The sequence below is a fragment of the Dermochelys coriacea genome, chromosome 16 (assembly GCF_009764565.3).
Source record: "Dermochelys coriacea isolate rDerCor1 chromosome 16, rDerCor1.pri.v4, whole genome shotgun sequence".
Taxonomy (NCBI): domain Eukaryota; kingdom Metazoa; phylum Chordata; order Testudines; family Dermochelyidae; genus Dermochelys; species Dermochelys coriacea.
In genome coordinates, this window is record NC_050083.1 from 4,944,844 (window position 1) to 4,962,845 (window position 18,002).

At 49.5% G+C, this 18,002-nt stretch overlaps 1 protein-coding gene across 2 annotated transcripts in view; it reads left to right on the top strand.

The window, feature by feature from the left end:
* The first annotated feature begins 295 nt into the window (after positions 1–295).
* LOC119844386 (discoidin domain-containing receptor 2-like) overlaps positions 296–18,002 on the top strand; it is a 156,248-nt gene continuing 138,541 nt past the window's right edge. The window contains exon 1 of one of the 2 annotated variants that reach the window (XM_043498678.1): positions 296–415. The gene's annotated coding sequence lies outside the window, so the exon portion shown is untranslated. The remainder of the gene's footprint in view (positions 416–18,002) is intronic. The other variant, XM_038375121.2, reaches the window with a different exon arrangement.

Genomic DNA, 18,002 nt, shown 5'->3' on the forward strand with positions numbered 1-18,002 from the left:
CCCAAAAGCGGGACTCTCCCTATAAAATCGGGACATCTGGTCACCCTACCTTTACAGGGGGCACAACCGACCAGCCAGCCCCTGTAGAGCTGGGTCCTGGCACCCAGTCCTGCAGCGGCCCCCGTGTCCAACACAAGGATCCAGTCAGCAGCAGCTGCCAGATCCCCGGCAGGTCGGTTACCCCCCAGCCGGGCAGGAAGCATTGCTTCTCGCCTTTGCCTATGTGACCCCCCAGCCCCGCCGAGCTCCAGCCAGCAGCAGCGCTGTTGCTTTAAGAGCGGATCCTCGCAGCCCCCTCCCGCCCCTGGCAGCCGGAAGGGGGATGTGATGCAAAAAAAGAAGGAAAAAACCTCCCCGAAGAAGTTTGGAGCGCGGCGCCTGGACCCCGACTTCGCGCTGCGGGACGCGCTCCAAGGTAAGAGGGGCCCCCCCAGCCCAGCCTCGCTGCCCGCCCCCGGCAGCTTCTGCGAACCTTGTCGGGGCGAGCCCGCCGCTGGAGGCTCCTTTCCTCGGCGCCGGAGCGGAGTCGCAGCGCGCTGCTCCGGTTTCTGTTCCAAGCGGAGCCACCCGGCGGGCGCGGCGCGGCGCGGCGCGGCGCGGCGCGGAGCTCGCCTCGGGCTCTTCGGCTCCAGCCCAGCCTGCCCTGCCGGGGGCTCCCCGGTCCGGGCGGGCAGGAGTGGGAGGCCCCGGGGAAGCGGCGTTCCCCGCGTGGCTGGCTCCGGGCGCCCGGCTCCGGGCTCGGCGCTGTGCAGAGGGGCCCCGCGGGGCCAGGCTCAGCCCGGCTCGCTGGCGGCCGGCCCTTGAACTCTGCCCCTGGCGGCCTCGGAGGGCGAGTCCGAGCCCCGCACAACGGCCCCTCGTCTGCCGGGCTCTGGGTCGGAGCCGGCTGCTTGCGCTGTGCGGGGCTGAACGCAGCCGGGGCGGTACCAGCAGCTGGTGAAACCGCCCAGAGCGAGCTCCCCAAGGCTGCTTACTTTGGCCAGGTCTGCGCTACCCGGTGAGGGGGGACCCAACTTCCCTCGGCAGGGAGCCAGCACAGTTACTGCACTGCTGGCTGTAGGGGTGGTGCGACCGCGCTGGGCATCCTCCCCCGGAGCACTTGTAGTGGATCCATTGTGCTGCCTATGGGCCCGCAACAACAGTGTAAGTCACACAGTTTGCACTGATCCTGCCTTGACCTAATGATCTTGACAGTGGCTCTGGGCGTAAGAGGCACTTATTTTGCCGGGAGCCAAATTTAAGTGAAGACTCTTCCACAACTAGGTCGACCTAGGCGTGTAGTTTATCAGGCCTTAGGGTATGTCTACACTATGAAATTAGGTTGACTTTATAGAAGTCAGTTTTGTAGAAAGCGTTTTTATACAGTCGAGTGTGTGTGTCCCCACACAAATGCTCTAAGTGCATGTGGTCGGCGGTGTGTCCACAGTACCGAGGCAACTGTCAACTTCTGGAGCGTTGCCTTGTGGGTAGCTAGCCCACAGTTCCCGCAGTCACTGGTGGTTCTGGGTACATATCGTCAGGCCCCCGTTCCCTCCCTCGGTAAAAGCAAGGGCAGACAATTGTTTTGCGCCTTTTTTTATGACTTACCTGTGCAGACACCATACCACGGCAAGCATGGAGCCCGCTCAGCTAACCGTCACCATATGTCTCCTGGGTGCTGGCGGACGTGGTACTGCATTGCTACACAGCTGCAGTTTATTGCCTTTTGGCAGCAGACAGTGCAGTATGACTGGTAGCCATTGTCGACGTAGTCCTGGATGCTCTTTTAACCGGCGTCTGGGCAAACATGGGAGTGACTCAGCCAGGTTATTTCCCTTGTTTCGTCTCATGGCGATTGAGTCCTACCGGCAGTGCACTGTCTTTTAATCTGCAGCTAGCAGAAGACGATGGCCAGCAGTCATACTGCACCGTCTTCTGCTGAGCACCCAGGAGGTGATGTGGCTAGCGATTGTATTGCACAGTCTGCTGCCAGCAAGTTGTATAAAGATAGATGAAGTGGCTCAAAACAAGAAATAGACCAGATTTGTTTTGTATTCATTTTCTCCTTCCTCTCTCCCTCTGTGAAATCAACGGCCTGCTAAACCCAGTTTTGAGTCCTATCCTTGAGGTTTTGAGTTCTATCCTTGAGGCAGCCATTCAGTTTCTCACAAAACCTTTGTTGATTTTAATTTCCTGTAAGCCAACCCTGTAAGCCATGTCATCAGTCGCCCCTCCCTCCCTCAGGGCAACAGCAGACAATCGTTCTGCGCCTTTTTTCTGTGCAGACGCCATATCACGGCAAGCATGGAGCCCACTCAGATCACTTCTGCAATTAGGAGCACATTAAACACCACACGCATTATCCAGAAGTATATGCAGCACCAGAACCTGGCAAAGCGAAACCGGGCGACTAGGTGACGTCAGCGCGGTTACGAGAGTGATGAGGACATGGACACAGACTTCTCTCAAAGCACGTGCCCTGGCAATGTGGGCATCATGGTGCTAATGGGGCAGGCTCATGCGGAGGAACGCCGATTCTGTGCCCAGGAAACAAGCACAGACTGGTGGGACCGCATAGTATTGCAGGTCTGGGATGATTCCCAGTGGCTGCGAAACTTTCGCATGCGTAAGGGCACTTTCATGGAACTTTGCTTTCCCCTGCCCTGAGGTGCAAGAATACCAAGATGAGAGCAGCCCTCACAGTTGAGAAGCGAGTGGCAATACTCTGTGGAAGCTTGCAACGCCAGACAGCTACCGGTCAGTCAGGAATCATTTTGGAGTGGGCAAATCTACTGTGGGGGCTGCTGTGATGCAAGTAGCCAACGCAATCAAAGATCTGCTGATATCAAAGGTAGTGACTCTGGGAAATGTGCAGGTCATACTAGATGGCTTTGCTGCAATGGGATTCCCTAACTGTGGTGTGGCCGTAGATGGAACCCATATCCCTATCTTGGCACCGGAGCACCAAGCCAGCGAGTACATAAACCGCAAGGGGTACTTTTCAATAGTGCTGCAAGCACTGGTGGATCACAAGGGACGTTTCACCAACATCAACGTGGGATGGCCAGGAAAGGTACATGATGCTCACATCTTCAGGAACTCTGGTAAACAAAAGCTGCAGGAAGGGACTTTCTTCCCAGACCAGAAAATAACCGTTGGGGATGTTGAAATGCCTGTAGTTATCCTTGGGGACCCAGCCTATCCCTTAATGCCATGGCTCATGAAGTCATACATAGGCAGCCTGGAGAGTAGTCAGGAGCTGTTCAACTACAGGCTGAACAAGTGCAGAATGGTGGTAGAATGTGCATTTGGATGTTTGAAAGCATGCTGGTGCAGTTTACTGACTCAGTTAAACCTCAGCGAAACCAATATTCCCACTGCTATTACTGCTTGCTGTGCGCTCCACAATATCTGTGAGAGTAAGGGGGAGATATTTATGGTGGGGTGGGAGCTTGAGGCAAATCGCCTGGCTGCTGGTTACGCACAGCCAGACACCAGGGCGGTTAGAAGAGCACACGAGGCTGCGGTACGCATCAGAGAAGCTTTGAAAACCAGTTTCAAGACTGGCCAGGCTACAGTGTGAAAGTTCTGTTTGTTTCTCCTTGATGAAACCCCCCGCCCCCTGGTTCACTCTACTTCCCTGTAAGCTAACCATCCTCCCCACCTCCCTTTGATTACCAATTGCAGAGGCAATAAAGTCATTGTTGCTTCACATTCATGCATTCTTTATTAATTCATCACACAAATAGGGGGATAATTACCAAGGTAGCCCAGGAGGGGTGGTGGAGGAGGGAAGGACAAGGCCACACAGCACTTTAAAAGTTTAAAACGTATTGAATGCCAGCCTTCTGTTACTTGGGCAATCCTCTGGGGTGGAGTGGCTGGGTGGCCAGAGGCCCCCCCACCGCGTTCTTGGGCATCTGGGTGCGGAGGCTATGGAACTTGTGGAGGAGGGCGGTTGGTTACACAGGGGCTGTAGCGGCGGTCTGTACTCCTGCTGCCTTTCCTGCAGCTCAACCATACGCTGGAGCATATTAGTTTGATTCTCCAGCAGCCTCAGCATTGAATCCTGCCTCCTATCATCACGCTGCCGCCACCTTTCAGCTTCAGCACTCTCTTCAGCCCGCCACCTCTCCTCCCGGTCATTTTGTGCTATCCTGCACTCTGACATTGTCTGCCTCCACGCATTCGTCTGTGCTTTGTCAGTGTGGGGGATAGCATGAGCTCAGAGAACATTTCATTGCAAGTGCGTTTTTTTTCACCTTCTGATCTTCGCTAGCCTCTGGGAACGTGAAGATCCTGTGATCCTTGAAACGCATGCAGCTGGTGGAGAAAAAAAAAGGGACAGTGGTATTTGAAAAGACACATTTTATAGAACAATGGGTACACTCTTACACGGTAAACCTTGCTGTTAACATTACATACATAGCACATGTGCTTTTGTTACAAGGTCGCATTTTGCCTCCCCCCACCGCGTGGCTAACAGCGGGGAACATTTCTGTTCAGCCATAGGCAAAGAGCCCAGCAGGAATGGGCACCTCTGAATGTCCCCTTAAGAAAAGCACCCTATTTCAACCAGGTGACCATGAATGATATCACTCTCCTGAGGATAACACAGAGAGAGAAAGAACGGATGTTGTTTGAACGCCAGCAAACATACACTGCAATGCTTTGTTCCACAATGATTCCCGAGTATGACTATTGGCCTGGAGTGGTAAAGTGTCCTACCATGGTGGATGGAATAAGGCTGCCCTCCCCAGAAATGTTTGCAAAAACTTTGGGAGTATATCCAGGAGAGTCACGAATGCCAGGACAAACTAATCATTAAACATGCTGGCTTTTAAACCTTGAATAGTATTTTAAAAGGTACACTCACCAGAGGTCCCTTCTCCGCCTGGCAGGTCTGGGAGGCAGCCTTGGGTGGGTTCGGGGGTACTGGCTCCAGGTCCAGGGTGAGAAACAGTTCCTGGCTGTCGGGAAAACCGGTTTCTCCACTTGTTTGCTGTGAGCTATCTACAACCTCCTCATCATCGTCTTCCTCATCCCCAAAACCTGCTTCCGTGTTGCCTCCATCTCCATTGAAGGAGTCAAATAACACGGCTAGGGTAGTGGTGGCTGAACCCCCTAAAATGGCATGCAGCTCATCATAGAAACGGCATGTTTGGGGCTCTGACCCGGAGCAGCCGTTGGCCTCTCTGGTTTTCTGGTAGGCTTGCCTTAGCTCCTTAAGTTTCATGCGGCACTGCTTCGGGTCCCTGTTATGGCCTCTGTCCTTCATGCTCTGGGAGATTTTCACAAATGTTTTGGCATTTTGAAAACTGGAACGTAGTTCTGATAGCACGGATTCCTCTCCCCATACAGCGATCAGATCCCGTACCTCCCGTTCCGTCCATGCTGAAGTCCCTTTTGCGATTGTGGGACTCCATCATGGTCATCTCTGCTGATGAGCTCTGCATGGTCACCTGCAGCTTGCCACACTGGCCAAACAGGAAATTGAAATTCAAAAGTTCACGGGCCTTTTCCTAGGTTTCAGAGTAGCAGCCGTGTTAGTCTGTATTCGCAAAAAGAAAAGGAGTACTTGTGGCACCTTAGAGACTAACAAATTTATTAGAGCATAAGCTTTCGTGAGCTACATCCTGTCTACCTGGTCAGAGCATCTGAGTTGAGACCGCTATCCAGTGCGGTCACAATGGAGCACTCTGGGATAGCTCCTGGAGGCCAATACCATCTAATTGCGTCCACAGTACCCCAAATTCGACTCAGCAAAACAGATTTCAGCGCTAATCCCCTTTTGGGGGTGGAGTAAGGAAATCTATTTTAAAAGCCCTTTAATTCGGAAAAAAAGGCTTTGTCATGTGGACAGGTACAGGGTTACATCGATTTAACGCTGCTAAATTCGACCTCAACGCCTAATGTAGACCAGGGCTTATACTCTGCTCTGAAATGTTAAGGAGTTGGGAACACCACTGCTTTTTTGGGGTGGGGGGAAGAGTTAGGGTGTGTGTGAGGGAAGGAGACTCCGCCCTGCAGGATTAATAGCATATTAATTAGGCTAATTTAGTCAGACTATAGTAAAGTTCTCAATTTACTCTCTGAATGTCAAAGACTTTAAGGCTGTCTCCCTGACATCAATATTGGGCAAAATAAAGTGACCGCTGATATGAGCCAGAGGTTCTCAACCTTTCCAGACTACTGTACCCCTTTCAACAGTCTGATTTGTCTTGCAGACCCCCAAGTTTCACCTCACTTAAAAAGTACTTGCTTACAAAATCAGACATAAAAATACAGAAATGTCACAGCCACACTATTTCTGAAAAACTGCTGACTTTCTCACTTTTACCATACAATTATAAAATAAATTGATTGGAATATACATATTGTAATTGCATTTCAGTGAATATAGAGCAGTATAAACAAGTCATTGTCTGTGTGAAATTTTAGTTTGTACTGACTTCACTAGTGCTGTTTATGTAGCCTGTTGCAAAGCTAGGCAAATCTCTAGATGAGTTGATGTACCCCCTGGAAGACCTCAGCGTACCCCCAGCGCTACGTATACACTGGTTGAGAACCACTGATATGAGCTATTAAGAGTTAAAAGATAGAAACACATTGGATGCCAGTCAGCATGGTTTCACAGAAAACAGGTCTTGTCAAACAAACTTGATATCATTCTTTAACATGATTATGTCTGATTACTAAAAGTAACTGAGTCTCTGTAGTTTGTTTGGACTTCTGTAAGGCTTAGTACCAACTCCATTTTGATTAAAAATATAGCACTGTACAAAATCAATATGTCGCATGTTAAAACCTAGCTAACTGATACTGATGGGCGAACACTCTCGTTACCGAGTGTGATCATCTTTCTTGGGAATTTTGGATCCTCAGGTGGCTAATAAGGCTAATCCTTGAACCACAAGTTCTATTGCAATGAGGGTAGATGTTTTCAGGCTCAGCAGCAGGCTGTTGACCATGACTGGAAGTCAGTCTCTCCTTCCTTCTGCGCCTCTTGACCTCTTCAGCTAGTCGGCAAGCAAGTTCAAAATGCAGGGGACCATCACATAGGACTTCACTCCATTTTAAGCGATCTTGGGCAAGTGTCTTCCAAGTGTCAATGTCAATATTACACTTTTTTAGGTTGTCCTTCGGTAAATCCTTATAACGCTTCTGTAGTCCACCCACATTTCGGTACCCTTCTTTCAGCTGAGAGAACAGGACCTATTTTGAGAGGCGATGGTCTGGCGTCCGGACAACATGACCAATCCAGTGGAATTGCTGACAGATGATCATTGCCTCGATACTGGTAGTCTTTGCCTCTTCCAGGACACTAATATTGGTGTGCCTGTTTTCCCGTCCAAATCCCAGGAATGCGTCTTTGCCCTCATTGGTTTTGACACTGTATCAGAGGTTGGTATCGGTGGGAGGCATCAATACCAGTTTGGGGAGCAAAATTAAATAAAAGGTGTGCGGGGGGGAGGGAAGATAATTATAGCGTGCTGGGCACCAGTAGGTCCATGTTTCGGGGTGGCAGGACAGAACTGGAGGAGAGTGGGAGAGAAGGGAAGGATTTGGGATGGAAAATGGAGAAAAATGAAAGCTCTGCTCAGCCCCTGCTTTCCTGGTTGCTAATGTCCCCTCCCCCCTTGTTCTCATTCGTCCTGACACCCCATCTCTTGCTCTCCTGGATCTCTGTAACCTCCACTTCCTCTCCTGAATCCTAACACCTCCCCCACCCCCGTTGGCCTCCTAGATCCCCATGGCCCCTCCTTGCTCTCTCAGATCCTGGCATTCCCCTACCCCATTTGCTTTCATGGATCCTGACAACTTCCCCCCACCTCCCTGATCCTCTCTCCTTCTTCCCTCCCCCCTTCGTGGCGGCTTGCTTGCAGCACTAAGTACCCAATCCTGGAGCCACCTGATCTATATGGTGCTGTGATGGGGCTTAACTTCCATCACCTGCAAAGCAAGGGAAAGAACCTAGTTAATTATCCTCTGCCCCGGGACCTGACTAACCGATTGCCTCCTGGCCAGAGCCAGGCTGTATAAGCAGCTGAGGGGAGAGATGCAGGAAGGAGGAGCTGTGGAGAATTCCTAGAGGAAGGTCTAGTAGTTGGGACTGGCTGTGGCCAGAAAGCAGAGCTGCCTGAGCAGGGCTAACTCCTGGGGTGGGGCCCTATAGTGGACAGGAGCCCCAACTTGAGCGAGGGTCCGTGACGACCAGGGAGGGAGAAATCTGCAAGGGCAGAAAGGCAGTGTAGGTGGTACTTAGATTCCAAGCAGCGATGAAAAGCCTCGGGGGGTCAGTACCCTGACAAGGGAAAGAATTGAAGTCAAACGCAGGAGGGGCAAAGGACCCCTTAAAGTTGAGCCCAGGAGGGATGAAGGACCATTGGTAGAGCTGAACTCTGGCAGGGGACTGAACTTTTGTGTGGCTTGGCCAGAGGGCTGGGATACAGAAGACCCAGTGAGTGCAGAGAAGAGGCCTCTGGGACCTGTAGTCACAGCTGAGAAAGAGGCCAGTGGAAGGGGTGTGAGAGGCAAAGTTCCTTGCAACACCAGGTCCAGGCAGGAGAGGACACTTCACAGCAATACCCCCCAAACTGTGGGGCTTGCCCCCCAAGGGGGTGCGGAGGAACGGGGTGTGTGTGTGTGTGCGCAGCAGGGCCAGAGCCAGGCCAGGCCAGACCCATGAGGGATTGGGAGGGAGTGCCATGCTTCCAGCTCTGCCCCAACCCCATTCAGCTCCCAGTCCTGCTCCGCTTCCAGGCCCAGCTCCGCCCTCTTTCCTTGTCTGCCCTCAGACCAGCTTTGATCCCTGCCACAGCTCTGCTCTGCCCCCTGTGCCGCCCCCAGCCCAGCTCTGCCCTCATCATTCCCTTTCCGACTCCAGCCCCAGCTCCTCTCCCATCTCCAGCTCCGCCTTCAGCCCAAGCTCCGCTGCTGTGCTGTAATGGGGGGTGTAGACCAATTCCCATACTGGCAATGGGGGGAGGTGTGATTGGGAAAATTTGAGCACCATTGCTTTAGAGGTAAGGACGTGGGTTTACAGGTTGCAGTTAGGAGTCTGGGCCATGCTATTAACATTTCAGTGGGATTATGTAATGGACGCAAATCTTCACTTGGTGGGTGCCATAGTTGCTAGGCTCCAAGGCACTTTAGAGCTGCTGCCAGGCCAGTGTGGCTCTTGTGCAGGGATCTGGACTCTGTTGTGACTCACGCACTAGCAGAACTGTGGAGTGATTTCTGGACAGCGACAAACGGCTGAGGCTGGCTGGTTTAAGCTGTGTGGTTCAGAAAGCAGAATGCTGTTGGTGCCTTGAGTGTGCGCAGCTACGTCACTAATCCATGGTAACCGACAGGTGGGATCGTGTGGGCTCATTGAGTCCTCCTCAAGAACCAAGCTTTCTGGCTCAAGGACTCTCTTTGCCTCTGTGTTTGTATAGCATCCAGCACAACTGGACCCTGTCTGCTATTGGGACCTTGGGTGCTACCAGAATATAAACCATTAATGATCATAATTAGCAGCATGGAAAGAGTTCTTGCTGTGGCTGCTCCTGTGTATGAGAGTCACCAGAGACTGTGGAAATAGCTCCAGGTACAAGATAGAAAAGCAAGATGTTGGGATAGTCAACCACAGGCCCTCGGCAATCTGCAAAGAAAATCTCCAGCAAGACCACTGAATTCTCTGACATCCTGGTGTAGGAGGCTGGAGATTTTGTGGAAGCTCTATTAATTAATTAGAAATCTCCATGGTTTCATTTAATATATGAAAATAAAGGGTACACTCAGTACAGCAATAGCAGTATTAGCTGTTTTGCTGTTACATTCCAGTTATTTGATTATGAGGTGACTGGAGCAGTTCACGCTGCTCAGAGCTTCAGGCTTTCCTTGCAGACTCAGGAAGGCGGCATCTTGTATTATCAGTGACCTTCTGTCCATGTTTTCAAGATTTTCTTCACAACCAGGAGAGTGAGAAACTAGAACTGGTTGAAATTTTTAGTTCAAAACTTTTTTTGACAAAAAATCCTTTTTTCTAAACTGAAAACTTCCTCCGAAAGCTTTTGCTTATTAAAAAATTTCAATTTTTTTTGGTTGAAACTCAATTTCAAAACTTCATTTTTGTGGGTATGTCTTCCCCTTTCACCTCTTCTTTTTTCCCTGTGTTTTTTTTTCCACTGAAAGACTGATCAGAATTTGGGTTTTTCTTTCACTTTTTCTTTTCTTAATGTTTCTTTTTGCCACTCTATGACTTCCAACATGTCTCCAACTTTGGAAGAATTACTGAGTTGCAAAAGGTAAAATGAGCTTCTGTGAGTCTACCTCCTGATCATTTTTTTCTAAAGTTGAGATGTTTAGAAAGCCACAAAGTGGCCAAAGGAAAAAATCAAAAAAAGAAAAAATGAAAAGTGAAAAAGAAAATGGAATCCTGGATGTCATTCCTTTTAGTGCTCTCAGCAGCAAAATGGAAAAAACTGAAATGTTGAAAATTTCCAAAAAACCTCTTAGAAAACTTCAAGGGAAGCAGTGGGGGCAAAAGATCTATCTGGCTTTAAGATTAAACTCGATAAGTTTATGGAGGAGATGGTATGATGGAATAATATGATTTTGGTAATTAATTGATCTTTAAATATTCATGGTAAATAGGCCTAATGGCCTGTGAGGGGATGTTAGATGGGGTGGGATCTGAGTTGCTACAGAAAATTCTTTCCTGGGTATCTGACTGGTGAATCTTGCCCATATGCTCAGGGTGATCGCCAAATTTGGGGTTGGACAGGAATTTTCCTCCAGGGCAGATTGGAAGAGGCCCTGGAGGTTTTTCGCCTTCCTCTGTAGCATGGGGCACAGGTCACTTGCTGGAGGATTCTCTGCTCCTTGAAGTCTTTAAACCATGATTTGAGGACTTCAATAGCTCAGACATAGGTGAGGTTTTTTGTAGGAGTGGGTGGGTGAGATTCTGTGGCCTGCGTTGTGCAGGAGGTCAGACTAGATGATCAGAATGGTCCCTTCTGACCTTAGTATCTATAAATCAAAACAATTAAAAAAAATTCCATTTCAGACCACGTGAAAAAGTAACAACTTGGGACATTTTATGTTTTTTTGATAGCTTGTTTGTTTGTTTTTTTACTTTGTGACCATCCCTGCTAGAAACATTCCCTATAAAATGAAAGTTGATTTGAGAGCGGAACTCTGCAGGAGATTCCTCAGCTGCACGATCAGAGAAGCGCTGGGGGCATGACTATGTGCACTGGAATCAGAAAGGTTTCTTTGCTCTTCCTCTTGCTGTCTACTACTCCTGCCCTCCCTTCTTAGTTTCATAGATGATAAAGACAGAAAAAAACATTATGATGATATAACCTGATCTCCTGTATAGCACAGGCCCATAGAACTGTCTCCCCCCCAAATTCCTAGAGCAGGTCTGTTAGGAAAACATTCATTCTTTTTTAAAATTGCCAGTGATGAGAGAATCCGCCATGACCCTGGTGAATTGTTCCACTGGTTAATTACCCCCGTTGTTTAAAAATTGGCATCTTCTTTCCAGTCTGAATTTTCTAGCTTCAACTTCCAGACACTGGAACCTGTTATACCTTTGTCTGCAGGAATGAAACGCCCATTATAAAATATTTGTTCCCCAGGTACTGACAGACTGATTAAGTCACCCCTTAACCTACTCTTTGTTAGTCTCAAAGAGCTTGTGATGGGGTGCCCACCCCACAGAAGACTTGAAAGGGTTACGGTGGCCAGGTGGGCTGATCAACTGCCCAGGCTGTATCTGGAGGAGGAGCCAGGAGCAGGGATTGATTAAATGAGGCTCAGCTGGATGGGAACAGGAAGGGCCCCTAGAAAGCCCAGGAGTTGAGAACAGAAGTGGGCTGAAGTCACTCCCTAGGAGCAGGAAGGTGTGTTTGGGACTATAGAGAGTAGCCCACAGTTACTCTCTGGGAGGAGGGATTTGGGAGGTTGGCAAACCCAGAGTGGGGGGAAGCCAGAAAGGTAGGAGAATGCTCAGGAGAAAAGTAGCAAGGAATAGGGATGCAGACCTTGGCTGCTGACTAGAGGGCCCCTGAGCTGGAACCCGGAGTAGAGGGTGGACCCAGGTTCCCCTACCAGCTGCTAAGGAAGTGGCACTAGCTGGGTAGTGAATGGGAAGACTGCCTGAGCCCATTTGTCAGGAGAGACTTTGGTACCCCGGAAGGGGGATGCACGGACAGTGACCTGGCCAGGGTGCCAAGTCATGAAGAAGAGGCTGCAGTGCCTGGAGAGAGAGAGAGAGAGAGAGTGTGGCAACAGAGTGTACAATAAGCAGCAGAGGGGGGCATAGGTGCCGACTCCGTGGGTGCTCTGGGGCTGGAGCACACACAGGGAAAAATTAGCGGATGCTCTGCACCCACCGGCTGCCAAGCTCCCTGCTCCTTCTCCCTGCTCTAAGCTCACTGCTCCCTGCTCCTCCCCCTCCCTCCCAGCGCTCCCCACCCCCCTGCTGCCTAACAGCAGTTTGGTGGCGCTTAGGACTTTCTCGGAAGGAGTGGGAATGTGGCGAGCTCAGGGGAGGAGGCAGAGAAGAGGCAGGGCAGGGGTGGGGACTTGGGGGGAAAGGAGTGGAATGGGGGCAGGAAGGGGGCAGGTCTGGGGTGGGAAAAGGCAGAGACTTTGGGGAAGGAGTGGAATGGGGGTGGGGCAATGGCAATGCAGGGGTGGGGCTGGGGGGGGGTTGAGCACCCACCGGGCAGAGTGGAAGTTGGCACCTATGGAAGGGGGCCACGGACCTTGAAGGAACTGATTCCCCAGAGCAGCCAGAAGGAGTCCCCTAGTGGTGAGTGGACCCTGTGACAGAGCTCAATCATCACACGGCATGTTTCCTAATAATTCTCTGAACCCTCTCCAGTTTTTCAACCGTCTTCTTGACATGTGAACACTAGAACTGGACACAGGATTTCAGCAGTGGTGGCACCAGTAACAAATGTATAGGTAAAATAACCTCTCTGCTGCTTCTTGAGATTCCCCTTTTTGTACATCCAAGGATCACATTAGTCCTTTAGGCCACAGCATCACACTGGGAGCTCATGTTCAGTTGATTATTCACCAGGAACCATCCAAGTCTTTTCAAGAGTCACTGGTTCCCAGGATAAAGTCTCTTATCCTGCAAGTATGGCCTGCATTCTTTACATATCCCTCTTGGGGTTCCGAGTTTGTTCTGTACTATTTGATATGCCCTTGTGAATTTCCCAGTTCTGTTTATTTTCTGCCAGCCTTAGTGCTCGTCTATCCCCAGGTGGCTTGTATTGTGGCTGGTGTTACAGCCATTGTATAGTTATCTCTGCCAGCTGAAATATGAAGAACAGCAAGATCAGGCTCGTCACATCAGCAGGTGGGGTTGCAAGGAATTCTCCATGACTTCCCATCTTTGTAGAAGGGTTTTGTTTTCCTTGCTGGAGCTGCTCCTGTTCTGCTTTGCAGCTCCACAGGCTCAGACTCTCAGACTGTAAGAGGGAGGAAAACATTTGCCTCTACTTAGCAGCTGTTATTTGTTTTGCAGAAAGTGTCCCTTTTACCCTGCAGTCCCCATGAATACCCACCTCCAAGTAGGATCATGCTCTCCAAAGCCTCTTTAAGGAATGCCAGGAATGTTGGGAGGGGGAGTGGAGAACATAGCTCAGTGGTTTGAGCATTGGCCTGCTAAACCCCGGGTTGTGAGTTCAATCCTTGAAGGGGCCATTTAGGGATCTGGGGCAAAAATTGGGGATTGGTCCTGCTTTGAACAGGGGGTTGGATTAGATGACCGCCTGAGGTCCCTTCCAACCCTGGTATTCTATGATTCTATAATAGTAACTCAAAAAGAAAAGGAGGACTTGTGGCACCTTAGAGACTAACAAATTTATTTGAGCATAAGCTTTTGTGAGCTACAGCTCACTTCATTGGATGCATAGTAACTCAGGAATTTATAAAATCACTTCACAGATCACAGCAGATAAGTCACTCCTGCAGGGAAGTCTGTTGCAAAAACCATGTATTAACTTGGAGGCAGAGATGGTTTTTGGAGGTCAGACTTCTCAGCTCGTACCACATATCCTCTTTTAAAGCTAACAGGTAAACCACAAAGAACCTGGAAATAACCGAAATAACTGCTTAGGACAGAAATAACAAATGTGAGAATGAGCTAATTGTTATTAAGATGTACGTACATGTCATCCATATGTACAAACCTTGCAGCCTATGGAGTAAGTGGACCCTGACATTTTGTGGGTGAGGAAACTAAGTTTGGACATAGGAGGGCTCAGGTGTTCAAGGTCTATAAAAGGGATGGCCCACCACGTCAAGGAAGCTTCTTCATTCTTAATTTATTATCCTTTTGTTTATTAGTCTATGTTCTTAGTTGTAAGTTTGTCAGTTAAGTAAAACTCTAAATTAGTTTCTTTAGTCTCCTAAAACTCTTAGCTCTTTAGCTTCTCCTAAGCTCTGTACCTCCCACTCATTCCAAGACTATCAATGGCAAACCATCAGAGACAACTGCAAACAAATTAAACTACTTGGATGTCAAAAAGGAGCATTACAACAGGCAGAGAAGCTCCCTGCTGGTGAATAAAGACAAAAGCCTGGTTCAGTGTAACAAAGCGTGCAGAAAGTCACTCAGTATTCTTTTACTGAGGAGACTTCGTGCGGAGCAGGGATCCCAGTTCCTGTGAAGCCAGCCACTTCTGCAATAGGCTGAACTCTGGGGAACAGGGACTTTATTAGATAAGAAAATTGACTATTAATCAAGTGTAGACTTAGGTTTGCATTATAGAGTTTTGTTTTGTGTTGTAACCATTTGTTTCCACCACTCACTCTCTCTTGTTCCTTGTTAGAGCTCTATTCTTTCTTAATGAACCCAAGGAGGTTTATTTAGATTCATAGATACTAAGGTCAGAAGGGACCACTCTGATCATCTAGTTCGACCTCCTGCACAGCGCAGGCCACAGAATGTCACCCACCACTCCTATGAAAAACCTCACCCATGTCTGAGCTATTGAAGTCCTCAAATCATGGTTCAAAACTTCAAGGAGCAGAGAAGCCTCCCTCCAGTCAACCATGCCCCATGCTACAGAGGAAGGCAAAAAAAAAACCTCCAGGGCCTCTCCAATCTGCCCTGGAGGAAAACTCCCTCCCGACCCCAAACATGGCAATCAGCCAAACCCTGAGCACGTGGGCAAGATTCACCAGCCAGATACCCAGGAAAGAATTTTCAATAGTAAATCAGATCCCATCCATCTAATATCCCATCTCAGGGGATTTGGCCTATTTACCCTGAATATTTAAAGATCAAATTTAGAAGTGCTCACAAGCACTGTGTTTGATGCAGGAGCAGTGATTTACAGTAAAGCTGGTAAACCAGGGCACATTACTCCTTTGGGGGCAGAGGATCTGAGATTTCTGTGAGTAGCTAGTAGCAGGGATTGGCTATCACAGGAGAATGCTTCAAAGGGACTCGGGGACTGGGGTGCACCTGTTGTTAACCTCCAGAGCAAAGTTAGGGCTGGCAGAGCCCAGAGGAGAGTGCTTGGGTGGCTGACAGGCTAGTGGGGTCTCGAAGCTGACACCCCATCACCACAAGCTAGGCATCCTCTCCCTAGAGGCAGGGGGTAACAAGGTGACTCAGTTCTGGGGACCCCGAGAACCATTACAGTAGCCCTTTATGTTGCTCTGTGATGGGGAGAGCTGCTTAATACCTTCACCCCAAAGCCTGGGCCAAGTTTTCGAGGGTCACTGGCCTTGCCAGGCAGCTCCCTGAAGACATTAGAAGGAAAAGCAGTCTGCTCTGGGAGCATGGTGGGAGGGCTTCCCCAAAACACAACCCAAGGAGGCTTGAACTCAGAACACAGAAGTTCAGGTATCCTGGTGGAGTCCTCCATGTGCTGGAGCAGCTTGGAGAATCACATTGTTATAGCTGGAGAACAATGAGCAGTCAATTACCCAACCAGAATCCAGCCCTTCTGTGGTTCCCCCCCATCACAATATTGGCTTTTGCCCCAAACCCTCTTGTCATATATGTGTGAGCAGTTCTTTGTGTGGAACAAAACCACAAAAGCAAAGGGATGAAACGTTAACCCTCCCACTCCCAAGTGAACCTCATTTCTGTTCCTCGGCTAGAGGCAAAACGCACTGACCACACACCCACCAAGCATCACAGTCCATGTCACAACCTGAACTCTGCTTGGCAGGGGAGGGCTGTGGACCTGGCATGTCCATGAAGGCAAAGTTAAGGTTATGATGTATAGTTTGGTATATGGCAGTTGTGCTATTCACAGGGGAGGGGAGGCAGGGGCTGGGCAAGATGCATTATGGATAGTAGTCTAGAAGACATATGTTAGTAGCCCAATGGAGAGGGTTCCCAACTAGGTCAGGAAAGCTGGGTTCTGTTCTTGCCTCTGCTACTGATTCCCTCTTTGACCTTGGGTATGTTCCTTCCCCTGAGCCTTTTCTTTACTCATAAAATAAAGATAATGAAAGTCAGACCCCTTTTTAAAATGCTTTGAAGCTGCAGATGAAAAGCCCTATATAAGATGAAGTATTAGCAGTCGGATGATAGGTCCACAATAAGCCCCTCTCTTATGAAGTTCTGTGACCACATAGCTGGCGGGAGCATCTGTGCTTTGTTCAACTCATGCATTAGCTTAACAGAAACTATTTACATTTCTCAAAGAAGAAACAATTTCCTCTCCAATTAACCGTCCACTTCTGGGATCCTCATAAGGGTCCCTTTCAAAGAGGTCTCCAGCAGGCTAAAGTGTAGGACTGTATTTTCCATGTGTCTCCTTCTTTGTCTTTTGCTGTTCAGATTTTAACTACTGTGCCATTAGAATGTCCCACATGGCCCCAACTGCCTGCCCAATGCCTAGGGAGAGAGTCAGGGCCTGTCTTCTTTACACCAATGCGACTCAGGAGGCAATGGAGATACAACAGAGAGAAACCAGAACAAGTGAGATCTGAACCAGGCCAGGGTCCTTGAGCTAGCCAGGATCCAAACCATGTATGGTTGGTGTTTAGCCATCAAAATCAAACGTGAATTGAGTAGCCACCCTAGTCTGTGGAGTACAGGTGTATGCTTCCCATGGACAGCCCCACTACGCAAACAGGCAGCGACCCTCTGCATTAGTAAAGGTTTCTGCGTGGCTTCCAAGGGTTGCTTCTATAGAGGATGCGGCTGTAACTCAGTCTGGAGGGGCTCTAGGGACTGGCATGTGACACTGAAATATACCTGTAGCTTAGTGCAGATGGGGAAAAGGAATCCCAGAGCTGCTAAGGATCCAGGCTCTTAAATCCAATCACTTGGAGCAGGGATCCGTGAAGGCGACTCGTCTCTCAGCGCTTGTCCTCTCTGCTTGGCAAGAGACAGTTGACTGCTGCTCCCCAAGAGGAGATGATGGCATATAGACAAAGCAAAGCTTCTTACCATGCAGCTCCCACAGATCCACCCCACGCATCCTCTCTCCCTGCTTGGCTGTGTTGGGGAGACAGTCAGAAAACGGAAGAGAGACTGTTGTTTCTTAGCACAGAGGCTGCTGGCTGGGCTTCAGGCACAAGACCACAGTGGGTAGCTACTCTGCTTTACAATGCCTGCAGGTGCTGGGATTCCCTGGAAGAAGCCAAAGGCTAAATGATACAGTACTGGAGAGCACCATTTCCACATGTGCAAAGCAGGCCGTTGTTTCTGCTGCTCTGACCTGCCATAGACACTCTGGGTGTGTCTACACTGCAATTAGACACCTGCGGCTGGCCCGTACCAGCTGACTTGGGGGCTCTGTCTGCCGTGGGTTTTTCATTGCAGTGTAGACATGCCCCATGAGGCCACTGCTAACCCTTTGCTATGGAAATCCCCTCCTGCTTCTGTGATTCTGTGATAACAATTTGAGGACTTCAATAGCTCAGACATAAGTGAGAGGTTTTTCACAGGAGCGGGTGGGTGAGATTCTGTGGCCTGCGTTGTGCAGGAGGTCGGACTAGATGATCATAATGGTCCCTTCTGACCTTAGTATCTAGTATCTAAGTGG